General features: G+C 42.3%; 1 pseudogene; it reads left to right on the top strand.

Moving 5' to 3' along the window:
* Positions 1-9,615: 9,615 nt before the first annotated feature.
* On the top strand, positions 9,616-10,006 carry LOC148107629 (chromatin accessibility complex protein 1 pseudogene; annotated as a pseudogene).
* Positions 10,007-12,803: the final 2,797 nt, after the last annotated feature.

Raw genomic sequence — 12,803 nt, 5'->3', positions numbered from 1 at the left:
TCATGGAAGGAGCCGAGATGCCCTGCAACAGATGACTGGATTAAGAAGTTGTGGTCCATATATACAATGGAATATTACTCAGCAATCAGAAAGAATGAGCTCTCAACATTTGCTACAACATGGACGGCACTGGAGGAGATAATGCTTAGTGAAATAAGTCAAACAGAGAAAGACAACTATCATATGATTTCTCTCATCTATGGAACATAAGAACTAGGAAGATCGGTAGGGGAAGAAAGGGATAAAGAAAGGGGGGGTAATCAGAAGGGGGAATGAAACATGAGAGACTATGGACTATGAGAAACAAACTGAGGACTACAGAGGGGAGGGGGGTGGGGGAATGGGATAGACCGGTGATGGGTAGTAAGGAGGGCACATATTGCATGGTGCACTGGGTGTTATACACAACTAATGAATCATCGAGCCTTACATCGAAAACCGGGGATGTACTGTATGGTGACTAACATAATATAATAAAAAATCATTATAAAAAAAAAAAAAACATAAAAAAAAAAATATGTTAGTAACCCTAAAAAAAAAAAAAAAAAAAGAATACACTTAATCTTGAGATGTTTGCCCTATCTGGCTCCTTTGTTATAGTGCCTCTGTATTTCTTTTAACATTTTATTCTTTATCTTAACTGAGAGAGGTTATGACCAGTTCAGTACTTTGGATTTCACAAAATTCTTACAAAATACAATGTATCCTTACTTTTCCATATGAATGGACAGACTGAGAAATCAAGGCTCACCAATTTTTCTTCCTACATCTTGAACTTATCCTCTGTCTCCCATATTCAGGCACTTCCTGAGCCAGTCTCTTCTGTTATCTGTCCATCTTTGGCCTTCCCACCGCCAAGACTATTGTGATGATCTGCAAAACTGGTCTTCTTTCTCCATTTTATTCTCTCTACAAATGGTGTTACATTCTGCTCCCCTAATCCCAACCATACTCCTAATATACACAATATTACAATTGCTGCTAATATCGGGAAGTCCCCACATCGACATATGCCTGAAGAACACATTCTCAGTGTCCAATCCAAGGTCCTCTACTGTCTGTGTCAGCCCAAGAGACACTTCCCAATGTCGCACCTTTCACCCTGCCTTGCTGCTCACCTACACTGTCTTGCCCACCACTACTGATAGGTATCAAAGTCCTACCCGTCCTTTGAAACCCCCAACAAATGCTCTGCCTGGTATGAGTCTTTTATAAATGTTCCAGCTGCCAGTTGGTTCAGCTCCTGAAATCCTGTAACATTTTTTCTCTCTCTCTTTTGGCAGTTCTTAATGTTTTACTTTGTATTTTGGCTCTGTGTCACTTCTGCTTTTGTACACCAGATTTGGGTCTCATTATGGTTACACCAGACTTACAGGAAGTGCTCGATAACTGAGTGTGTAACTCATGTATTATTTTGGTAAAGTGAGGGGGAAAAATCACCACCATCACCACCCCTCACCACCACTGCGGTTTGCTTAGTCATATGGGGGACTCTGCCTAAGAATTTGATCTAAGATGTGTTTTTATGAAATTCAGATTTCAGAGCTTCTGGCAGTTCTTTATACCACTAAAGGTATCTCAAGGTTAATAATCAATTTAGTTAAATTTAGCATAGCACATCAGTGAGTTTTTAGATATGCAAATGATGGCTATTATTGAAAGAATTTTTACCTAAGGCTGATTTTTAATGGATCTCCATTACTCAAAACATTTCTACCTTACTTTTACTGTTTCAGGGTCCAGCAGAGTGAAATTTTTCAGCTTTCTAAGGTGTTTGATTTCTGGGCTTTCTCCATTCCCTTCTATCTCTCCTTCCAACCAGCCATCTTTCCTGGGCTCATTTCTTTCTTGCAATGTCTTGCCAGTGGCAGCCAATTACAACCAATACACACTCCTAACATATTACTTCTCAGTCTTGTACCCTGGCTAGAGTCTCGGTAGTCACAAGATCTGACGTCAAGTTTTCTCGCTCATGATTTCACCAAAAACATTGTCTTTGTGTAAGACAGAACCCCAGCGTTTCTGTTCTGATATTTAACTGCTAAGCCAATGTCACATATTTGAAGTTTCTGTCACAATAGCACACCACTTAATACAGGAATTAGCACTGTGAAATCAGCACTAGCTATTCTAGCCTACAAATTCCAAAATCTCACAATAAAGGCTTATTTCTCACTCACATAAAATTCAGCTGTTGCCAGGAGAGAACTCCACTCCATGTAGTCATGCAGGGACCCAGACAGACAGAGGCTCTGCCATCTTCCAAACAGCACAGCTTCCAAGGTGGCCCTGGGTGTTGCCATCCCCTGGAATATGGGGGAAGAAAATGTGGAGAACCATATAGAAGATTTTATGGACCAGGCCTGGAAATTACATACATAAACACACACACACACACACACACACACACACACACACACACACACAGAACTACTCTCTATATAGTCTATCAACCAGAACTGTATTACCTGCCATAAGTAACTCCTTGGCACACTTAGAAATGTATTCCTGCCATAGCCCAGAAGGAAGACGAGCCAGATTCACTGAATCCATCACTCGTTTCATTCAAGTCTTGATTCGTGGACTTGTAAGAAAATGTGGACTTGAAAAGCAATGTCTTAAAATGGAAAGAGCTTGGTCTTGGACATCAGACAGATCTAGGCTTAGATCTAGGCTCAGCCACGTATTACATATGTGACCTTAATTGCTTTTATTAACCTCTCTGTGACTGATTTCCTCATCTGTAAAATGGAGCTAAAGTACCTACTTCATATAGGGCTATGATGAAAAGCAAGTGAAGTAATATATTTAAGAACTTAAAGTACCTGCCAAAAATGTTAATATTTATATCAAAATTATTGAAAGAATTTTGCTGAGAAATCAGAATGTAACCTGATATTAGTTTTATTTTCCTTATTCAAACAAAAAAAATTAACTTCGAGCTGGTATTTGTGAAACTTCTAATTGTTAAATAATTCCTTTCCACTCTGAAGAAATAATTAAGCCTCCAAAAGTCAGTTAAAAGGAATCTGAAAGAGCTTATATAAAGATAAATGCTGCTTCACAGATGTTCCAAGCAGAACAAAACAAACCACTAAAAAACATCTGCATCGGGGTCAGACTTTGTAACTCGGCAATGGTGTACCCCAAGGGAGCAAGCCAGTTTCTTCTTGGGCAGAATTGGCAGGGTTTGGTATCTTGCTTATGTCAAGACAAGATTGCTTTCAGAACCTAAAAGTAAAATATTTTCCACCTTCCATTTGCAAATAGAAAATTGCTCCCTATGAGCAAGAACAAGCCCCAAACCATGCATTCAGTGTAACTAAAGCTTTGGGTATCTTCATGAGTCACACACAGAAAAAGGTTCATGGCACAAAACCTGCCTGTGACCACATCCTGTCCAGGAATGTCTGCCTCTTCACACCAAAGCAATAAGCCATCAATATTTTTCCTCCTCATTTTGACACATTTCACCCAAAAATTCTCATTTTGTTAAACATATCCTTAAAAAATCCAAATTCCATAAAGCTGGGGAAAATGCTAGAAAGTTTTAAGCAATCAAATGGAATGTGATATGTATGGTGGGGGGCGGGGGCAGGAAAAGACAGTAAGTGAATTTCCTGGAAAATAAATCCAAATTATCCATTTAAAAGTATGCTCACTTGTGGGGTGCCTGAGTGGCGCAGTCAGTTAAGTGTCCAACTCTTGATTCTGGCTCAGGTTGGGATCTCAGGGTCATGAGACCGAGCCCCACGTTGGGCTCCATGCTCAGAGAGGAGCCTGCTTGAGTTTCTCTTTACTTTTCCTTCTCTCTCTCTCTCAAATAAATAAATAAGTCTTTAAAAAAGAATAAAAGTGTACTCATTTGGAATGTGGAATTACATGCATTCCAGATGTTGTCACTATGCATCGATTTTATTACTCATATTGAGATTAACGGAAGATCATTTTCCAGAATCCACTGTATCTCTTTTTGTCTGTAGTCTGAGCCCACATTTAAGTCTTGATTTTTCTTAAGAATTGTCTCATGCCCAGATGCTGGCTTTATTCCATTCACAGAAGTAGAGAGATAAAGAAGGGTACTTAGGCATAAGGCAAGCAGAAGATGTGGTAGTATTTGCTTTCTTTCTCAATTTTGGTGGTGATGTTGACATGAGGTTACTAAATTTATGCAACTACTATTTTGACTCATGAAAATCATAGTTTTTTTCTGCCTCCTGCTTCTTTCTCATTGTTCTAAGAATGAAAATTTAAGGGATAATTGGGATTATCTACTGACAATAACTAACTGTCCTTAAATAATCTTAAAATATCAAACGTCCACCTAAAAGTTGAGGACTGATATCTAAGCAGTGTCCTGGCCAGAGTGGGAAATGAACCCCAACTGGAAGTGAACACAAATCATGACAGAACTGAGAAGCAAGGTATCATGTCATGTGTCCTAATTATGGGCATGTGGTTTTTTGTAGAGCCTTTAGGAATCCCACACATTCACTTGGGTTGGTTTCAAGAAATATGTAAGAAAAAATAGTCATTCATCCTAACACTCAACCTAGTCAGGCACTACATAGATAAGTATATACAGAAGAGAGGAAATCTTAGGAAATAATATTGTTTGTAAGCCATCTGTGGCTTTCCAGAGATGACCATAATATCTCCATCCCACATGCTCTTCTTACCAGGTCTTATGGACTGAATGTTTATGTCCCCCCACACACACACAAATTCACATGTTGAAGCCCTAACGCTTAATGTGATGGTATTAGGAAATGGAAACTTTGGGACCTAATTAGGTTTGGATGAGGTTATGAGGGTAGAGCCCCATGATGGGATTAGTGCCCTTATAAGAAGAGGAAGAGACACCAGAGCTTCCGCTCTCTGCCATGTGAGGACCCAGCAAGACGGTGGCCACCTGTAAGCCAGGAAGAGTACCTTAACCAAGAACCTGCTGATATCTCGACCTTGGACTTCCCAACCCCCAAAACTGTGAGGAACAAATTTCTACTGTTTAAGCCACCCAGTCAATGGTATTTTGTTATAGCAACTGAGATGATTAAGACACGATGTAACCTACACAGTTCTCCCATCAAGTGGTGGTCTGTAGGTTACCATCCCCTTGAATATGGGTGAAACTTTGGCTTCTACCAATACATATGACAAAAGTGAAGTTATATGGCATTTGATGCTAGATCATAAAAATGCCATACACATCTGCCTTGCTCTCTTGGGATACTCACAAAACCCAGCCTCTGTTCTGGGGGGAAGCCCAAACTATCACGAAAAGAGACTCAATAACGAGGCCATGTATATGTGTTCTGGTCAGACCAACTGAGGGTCCAACGACAGTAAGCATCAACTACAGATCTGCAAGTGGGACGACTCCAGATAATTCTAGCCTTCAGCTATTGAACCACCCCGGCTTTGAGTTTTGCCAGCTTAGACCCCAGAAAATGTGGAGCAGAGACAAGCTCTGTCCAAATTATTGACCCACAAAATCCATTAATGTAATGTTTTACACCAGTGAGTTTGGGGGTGGTTGTTATAGCACTTGTAGCAGGAACACTGTCCCTAAGGTGTGACTAGAAAATGGCTCTCCCACCTACCTATCCGTGGCATGCCCATATGTGGGTAGGTGAGTTTGGCGAGACAGTGCTTACTACACAGGAGAAGATTGTGTCCCCTGCTTGATGACATCACATACCTTGTTTCTGCCCATAAGTCAAACTGTACATTATTTTAACCAATTCCTCCCATTTCAGCCTTTCCTCCATTGATCAATGACCAAGGAAACCTTTACTCTTCTCCAGAGCCGTGACTTAGGAGCAGTCCTCTTGAGTAAATGCTGTAGGAGCAGCATTTTTCTTTTTTTTTTTTTTTAGATTTTATTTATTTATTTGACAGAGAGAGAGACAGCCAGAGAGAGAGGGAACACAAGCAGGGGGAGTGGGAGAGGAAGAAGCAGGCTCCCAGTGGAGCAGGGAGCCTGATGCGGGGCTCGATCCCAGGACCCGAGGATCATGCCCTGAACCGAAGGCAGACGCTTAACGACTAAGCCACCTAGGCGCCCCAGGAGCAGCATTTCTTCACACCTCAGGGGCAGTTGTACTCGCTCATTATTTGCCAAATAACTAATGAATCTTGAGAATATGAGGGAAAAACATTGTCAGGGACAATTTTGAATCTTTTTCCTACAAAATGAGATAATGCATGTAAACCATTAAAATGTGTTAGATTGGGTTCTCTGGATACAGAATCTGAGATGGAAACATGCATGCAGGTTTACTGGGAAGTGATCTCAAGAGAGATGCCAAAGGCAGGCAAGAATGGGCCCAAGGAGAAGCTGACCCAGACTGGGAATGCAACTAATGCCTTAGCTGATCTTATGCAGAGACGGGGAACTAGGATGGCCTTACAGATTTGTCTCAAATAGAAGCAAAGAACCTCGTCTTTTGTCACCCTGCAACCACCAGTACTTTCTTGCTCGTCTACACTGATAGGGAGCATAAACCTTGATGAGGCAGATACTTGTGGCTGAGAACAACTCCCAGTAAGAGATGAGCTGTGAGCTGTCAGCAGCTGCCATCTCCAGCACCTGAAGGATAAATATCTCGGTCCCAAAGAGGGGATCTGCACAGAACACTACAGTATCCACCACCGTGCATGCTTTCTACCCCCTCATCCCCTTCTCCTTGTGAGTCCACCTCATCTGGGAATGCCATCTCCAGGGCTCTGGTTGGTCTTCCTTACTGGGGAAGACTACAAGAGAAGGTTTACGGGGACAAACTCTGATGCTGCAGTTGATCTTGAAGCCACAACCAACAGCTATTGTCCCTCTCCTCTTTCATCCAGTCTGGGCTCCACGCCACCTTCTGCCAGTGGAAATGCTGGTCAAGGCAGGCTCTTTCCCGAGGAGTCTGAGAACCTGGTTACCAGGCAGTTCTCTGGCCATAGTTACTCTACTTGTCCATTTACTACTGAAACTGGACACAGGAGCTTCAAGAGACGACCCAACAGACTGTCCGAACGCTGAGTGTAATCCTCTCTGCCCCACTTGTGTAGCAGCAGCCTTGCCTTCTACTAAGGATAAGAGTCCAGTCAGAAGGCAGAAAAACAGGAGCAATTTTAATTAAAAAAAAAAAGTTTAACATAATTATCAAATACTAGGATTGAACCAGAGTAACCGATTGGCTTCTAAGGGCTAAAAAGAACTTCAAAAAAATGCAGAAATAGCTGATACGCTGAGTAACCGCTACCTCTAGGACTGAGGCAGAGCACCCAAAGAATGAAAACCTTAGGGAAGTGATGCCCCTGTCTCCGAGGCAGAGGTTGAGAGGGCAGCGGAGTTGGTGTGGCTCGAGCCCATGAGATGGGATGAAGTTCACTGAGGTGCTGCAGGCTAACCAAGCAAGAACCTCCTACTCCTGTGGTAACAATGATAGTGCTGGGAAGCTGCCTGCAGGGGGTGCTATTGAACTCATTGGGGAGCCAGCTGGAGAACCAGCAGAACTTACCACTAAGATACCTATGGGGAGAATCTCAGGGTGGGATGTCCAGAAAACTTTCCCAGGAACACACTGTTGAACTTACTAGGGATTAGTGCTACTGGGTGCCCACCAGGAGAGCATAGGCCACAGGCCAGGATCAAGATGAAAGGGAAATCACATCGGAACTAGAAAAAACAAAACAAAAAAAAGCCCTTTCCTTCTATAGGGTTCCTCCAGCACCCTCTACTGACAAACTTGGCCAGCAGAGGAGAAATATTTACTGTCCATCTCCACTATAACAAAGCAGGGTACAAAAGCATGGATTTGGTGCTAAGAAGCAATAAATTGATAACTAGTACAGTTAGTCTGCCAGTATGGTGACTCTCATCCCTGCCTAATGGTCTCCAGGCATAAGGAACCCAACAAACAAAACATAGCTTAGACACCAGTGGAAATCTTATGGCCTGCCCCTTGGTAGTAAGCATTCCTCTTCTGAGAACCAAGATCTCTAGAAGCACCTGGATGGCTCAGTTGGTAAAGCATCCAACTCTTGATCTCAGGGTCATGAGTTCCAGCTCCACAGTGGATGCAGAGAGTACTTTAAAAAAAAAAAAAAAAATCTCTATACCTGCACAGCCATAGTTCTGGAAGCAGGAAATGCAAATTTTCCAAGTGAATTGGGGATGGTGAGACCACTCCTACTTCCACCCCATGATTCTGACTCATGTATTATCCCTTCTGGGAGCATGATACCAGATAATTGCCTTTATTTAGGGTATATACCATATCCTAGGAAATGGTGCCCTATCCTCTAAAAGAGTCATCTCCAAACAGGCACCTCACCTATGCCTCTAAGAGACCATTCTGTGACTCAATTAAGTAAAAAGCTTCTAAGGGACACAGTGTGTGATATAGCCAGTGGATTTCCATGGTCATAAACCCACTTCCATACCTCCTTTGCTCTAAATTTGGTCTCTCGGTCTAAGGCAATCTCATGTGGATCCCATGTCAGTGGATTAAATACTCTGTGAGACCCTGGACAGCAGTGCTGTCTGCAGCTCTGCAGCAAGGAAAGGCAAAGATACACCCAAAATGTGTGTTAATCCCAATCAAGATGAATCACTGCCTCTTCTGAGATAGAAATCCAAAATAGCGAACTTGCAACCTAATGCCTGATTAATTTTCTTGAGGGTCGATGCTACAGAACAGCCATGTCTCTGTTGCTGGCAGGTTGGGCACTGTGAAAACTGTGAATAGTTTTCACACTTTATGCCTATTTCAATCAACCCATTCACATTCCTCTTCCTCAGTTATTCCCTATTCTCCCAATACTTTTTCCTTTCAGGGTCATATTCAACTAGCCAGATGATTTGTTTCTGCCCATGACTCCATGTACAGTCTTCCCTTGGACTATCTCTTTCAACACAAAGTGAATGACCACCTACACAACCCAGGACTTTGCCCACTGGGAAGATTTTCCTCACTGACATCTATCAAAGTCACTCCTCATTGGGTTGTAGAGTAGCATCAGTCCATTTTCAGCTCATACTGACACATAAAGCTGAACCAACAGTAAACCAAACTCAGCCTCCATCATCATCTACGATTGCCTCCAAAGGTACACACCAAATAGCTATGGGTCTGAGCTGAAGGAGAAGCATCAGTACAACGGGAGCAGACGGCATTCAGGGCTCTAGGCCATCTACCCGTGCAGCTAACTCATGTCTACTAGCCCTTCTCATGCCCCGTCTGGGATGGGCCACTTCCACTACCTTATAACGGAGCACTATTGAGCCCACCCAAATTTATGACTCAACAGGTGAGAAAACCCAGCTCATTAAGATTAGTTCTGGCCACACATGACTTACCCGCCCAGAGTCAGATACTCTTATCTCTACCAGATCCAAGCAGCAAGCAGGAACCACCTTGTGAATGGTATAAATCTGTGCTACGGATAAAATGGACTTGCTCTAGAACTGCACTGTCTTAATATGATAGCCACTGACGACATGACGCTATTTAAGCATAAATTTAAATTAATTAAGATTCAGTAAAATGCGTCCACACCTTCTATGCCGGTCTCACGCGCTCAGGGCAAGTCCCAGCAGACAAGGCGCAGGAGGCAGGGAAGATGGCGGACGCAGTTGCCGCAGAGACAAGTGCGGGGAGCAGCAGCGCATGTCCCACATCCGGGTCATCATAAAGAGCTTCTGAACCACCCTCCCCCACCCCCGGCGTTCGCCATCAACCAGGAGGTGCGGGTGCCGGTAACCAAGGCTGCGGAACTCTCTGTTGAATATTTAACCACCTATTCCTAGAGACATGGCAGTGGAAAAGAAAAGGAAGCACTCGGTGATTTGCAAAATACTGCAGAGGAATCGGAAACTTTTTAGTTCCTTGCAGATTTATTACCCAAGATAATTTTAGCTAGTAAATATCTGAAAAAACACTTAAAGACGGGAGAAGACAAGGAAGAGAATGACAACAATGATGACAGTGATGGGATTGAAGCAGAATCCTAAACCAAAAAGGAGGTACTTTAAAAATCAGCCCGCTGAGGACCCTCCTGGATTGGCACCATTGCTTTGAAGTAAGCACAGCACGGTGCGACTTTAGACTCCTCAATTTTCAGAGACTTGAAATACGTTGTATTCCTTGCTGGCTGAGAGCAAGCACCTGATATGCCCACACCATAAATGGCCAGAAGGCAAGGAACCCAGACAGCAGCCTCTCTCTGACGAGCCCATGCTGCAGCTGGGAGCACCAGGAAAGCTGCCTCTACGGTCAGGCACCACCAGATGATCCGCGGCAGCCGCAAGCTGTAAAGGCAAAGACGGTGTTGCTTAACTTTTTAATTTACAGAGATTTTTGAAGAGCCGCTAAATACCAGTGTGTAAATTCATAGATATATATTTGGAAATTAGTTCTTGTTAAACAACCACATCTAGTTTGAGCTAAATATGTAGCTTATGGGTAGTATGTTACATTTTAATTTTTCTCTTTCAAGAAAACTTGACTATTTTGTTCAAGTACTTACTGCATGTTTTTAACCGTAAAGAAATAAGTTTTTCTTTTTTTATTACAAGTGTTTTTACAGTAAATGCTTTATGGAACGAGTTTTCGAGCCCTCTTATGTTCTAACGCCTTGCTTATTACCTGAAACTTTCGTGAAATTTAAAAATAACCATTTCTAACATTTTTATTCCCAGAAAAGAAGCGCGAGTTAATTAAATCTAATACAAAAAGAAGTATTACCTCTGCATATGCATAGTTTTCTTTAAAATATTTTTTAAATTTTGTATATGGAAGATCTCTTATTTTACTGTTCCTTTGTTTATGCCCAAAGTCATTGTTTTTACTGTTCATGAGAGAAAACCATAAGCCCTATTTTTTTTTCTCAATTTTTGGCTGTCTTGTCAGTCTCTTTTTTAAAAGGTTGAGTTATAATTTACATCCAATAGAATCATCCTTTAATGTCTGACCTGTTGGTTGTGTAAGCAATCAATATACAGTACAGTTCCATCACCCCAGGTACTCCTCTGTACCCTCTGGAGCCCCTTTCCTTAGCCCTGGGCAACCACTAATGTTTTCTGTTCCTCTTGTTTTAAAATTTTATTTTAAAATAAAATATTTTTAAATCCCCCAAAATTAAATTAAATAAAATGTTAGACAGATAGATAGGTAGACAGGTAGGTTGGTAGATAGGTAGGTAAGTAGGTAGGTAGGTAGGTAGATAGATAGATAGATAGATAGATAGATAGATAGATAGATAGATAGACAGATAGATAGATAGACAGATGAAATAACGCTAGCCACACTTCAAGTGCTTGGCAGTATATGTGGCTAGTAGCTACCATATTGCATAGAACGTTTCAACAATGCAGTAAGTTCTGTTACATAGTGCTGTTCTAGAACCCTAGAGTTCCATATAACAACTCTTCTTTGGAGTTTGCTATAAACTCTATACAGTGTCCTCTCCCACTACAGATAACTGTAGTACTATGGGATCTGCCAGGTTGTGTGGTCTAGGTGCAGGACTGTTTACTTCATAGCCTAGACCTGCTGCAGACTCTCCTATATTTAAAACCGTCAGTTTATGTTCTTTATTAAAAGCAATGAGCAGCATTCTCAAATATGGAATGTACTGCCTCCAGAAGTCAAAGAGGTTTACCAAGCATTGTGCTTGGTATCCATAGTAGTGGGGGTGTGAGAATATGTCTTATTTTGAATTGGATGTTATAGTATGCCCCCAAACTTCAGATCCCTACCAATTTCACTGAAGGCCCCTGGATTTTCACAGGTTTAGCACCTACCCATGTGTCCTAGGTACTTGTTGCTTCCTGCTTATCCGGTTCAGTTACCATGTCATCAGTACAGTGGAAGAATGTGATGTTGTACAGATGCCCAAAGGATGCGGGTCCCTTCAGACTATATCAGGACTGAAGGTGGAAGAGTGAACATTGACCAGAAAAAGATCCTAACTAAATGTATACTCTACTCTGTCTCCTGGGAATGCAAACTGCTTATTGGCCTCCTTTCCAAGAGAGATGGAAAATAATACATCTGCAGATAAATGGCTGCGTGCGGCATGCCAGAGGCTGTGTCATTCTGCAGAAAGAAAGGAAGAAGGGAGGGGGGAAGGAGGGAGGGAGGGGAAGGAGGGAAGGAAGAAACAAAGTACATCCAGCAGAGCGTCTGCCACTGAGGCTCCTATTGGGTTGTTTACAGTTAGTTGATTGCTATTCAGTGTGAAACCTCTAGCTTCTGTAGGGGTCAGACTAGTGAAAGAAACGGATTGGGGACGGACCACCATCCCTGCAGTAAGTGTTTGAAAGAATGGCATGAATCTTCCCCATAGGACGTGGTATTTATTTTGATTTACTATCTGGGCCAGGGATAGGGAGTTTGGAGGAAGGGCAAGATTTAGAGACTTAGAATTGAACTTCCTTTATTAAAAAAAAAAAAAAAAAAAGATTTATTTCAGAGAGAGAGAAATAGAGCACAAGCGGGAGGGGCAGAGAGAGGGAGAGATAATCTTAAGTAGACTCTGCACTGAGCATGGAGCCTGACTCGGGGTTTGATCTCATGACCTTGAGATCACGAACTGAGCTGAAACCAAGAACTGGATGCTTAACCGACTGCACCACCCAAGTGCCCCCAAGCTTCCCTTTCTATGAGATCTCTTACCTCACAGGTCCAGGAACCAATGTGAGTGTTCTGCCAACTGCCAAGTCTGTCCCTTCCAATTATATATTGGAGGATCAAGGAAATAACATCCATGGAGGCCCACGGTGCCCACCAGGTGGATTCACAGTAAGC

The sequence above is a fragment of the Ursus americanus genome, chromosome 27, assembly GCF_024610735.1.
Source record: "Ursus americanus isolate L20-20 chromosome 27, mUrsAme1.1.p, whole genome shotgun sequence".
Lineage (NCBI taxonomy): Eukaryota > Metazoa > Chordata > Mammalia > Carnivora > Ursidae > Ursus > Ursus americanus.
The sequence above is the reverse complement of the archived record's forward strand: the minus strand, read 5'-3'. Positions and strand labels throughout refer to the sequence as shown.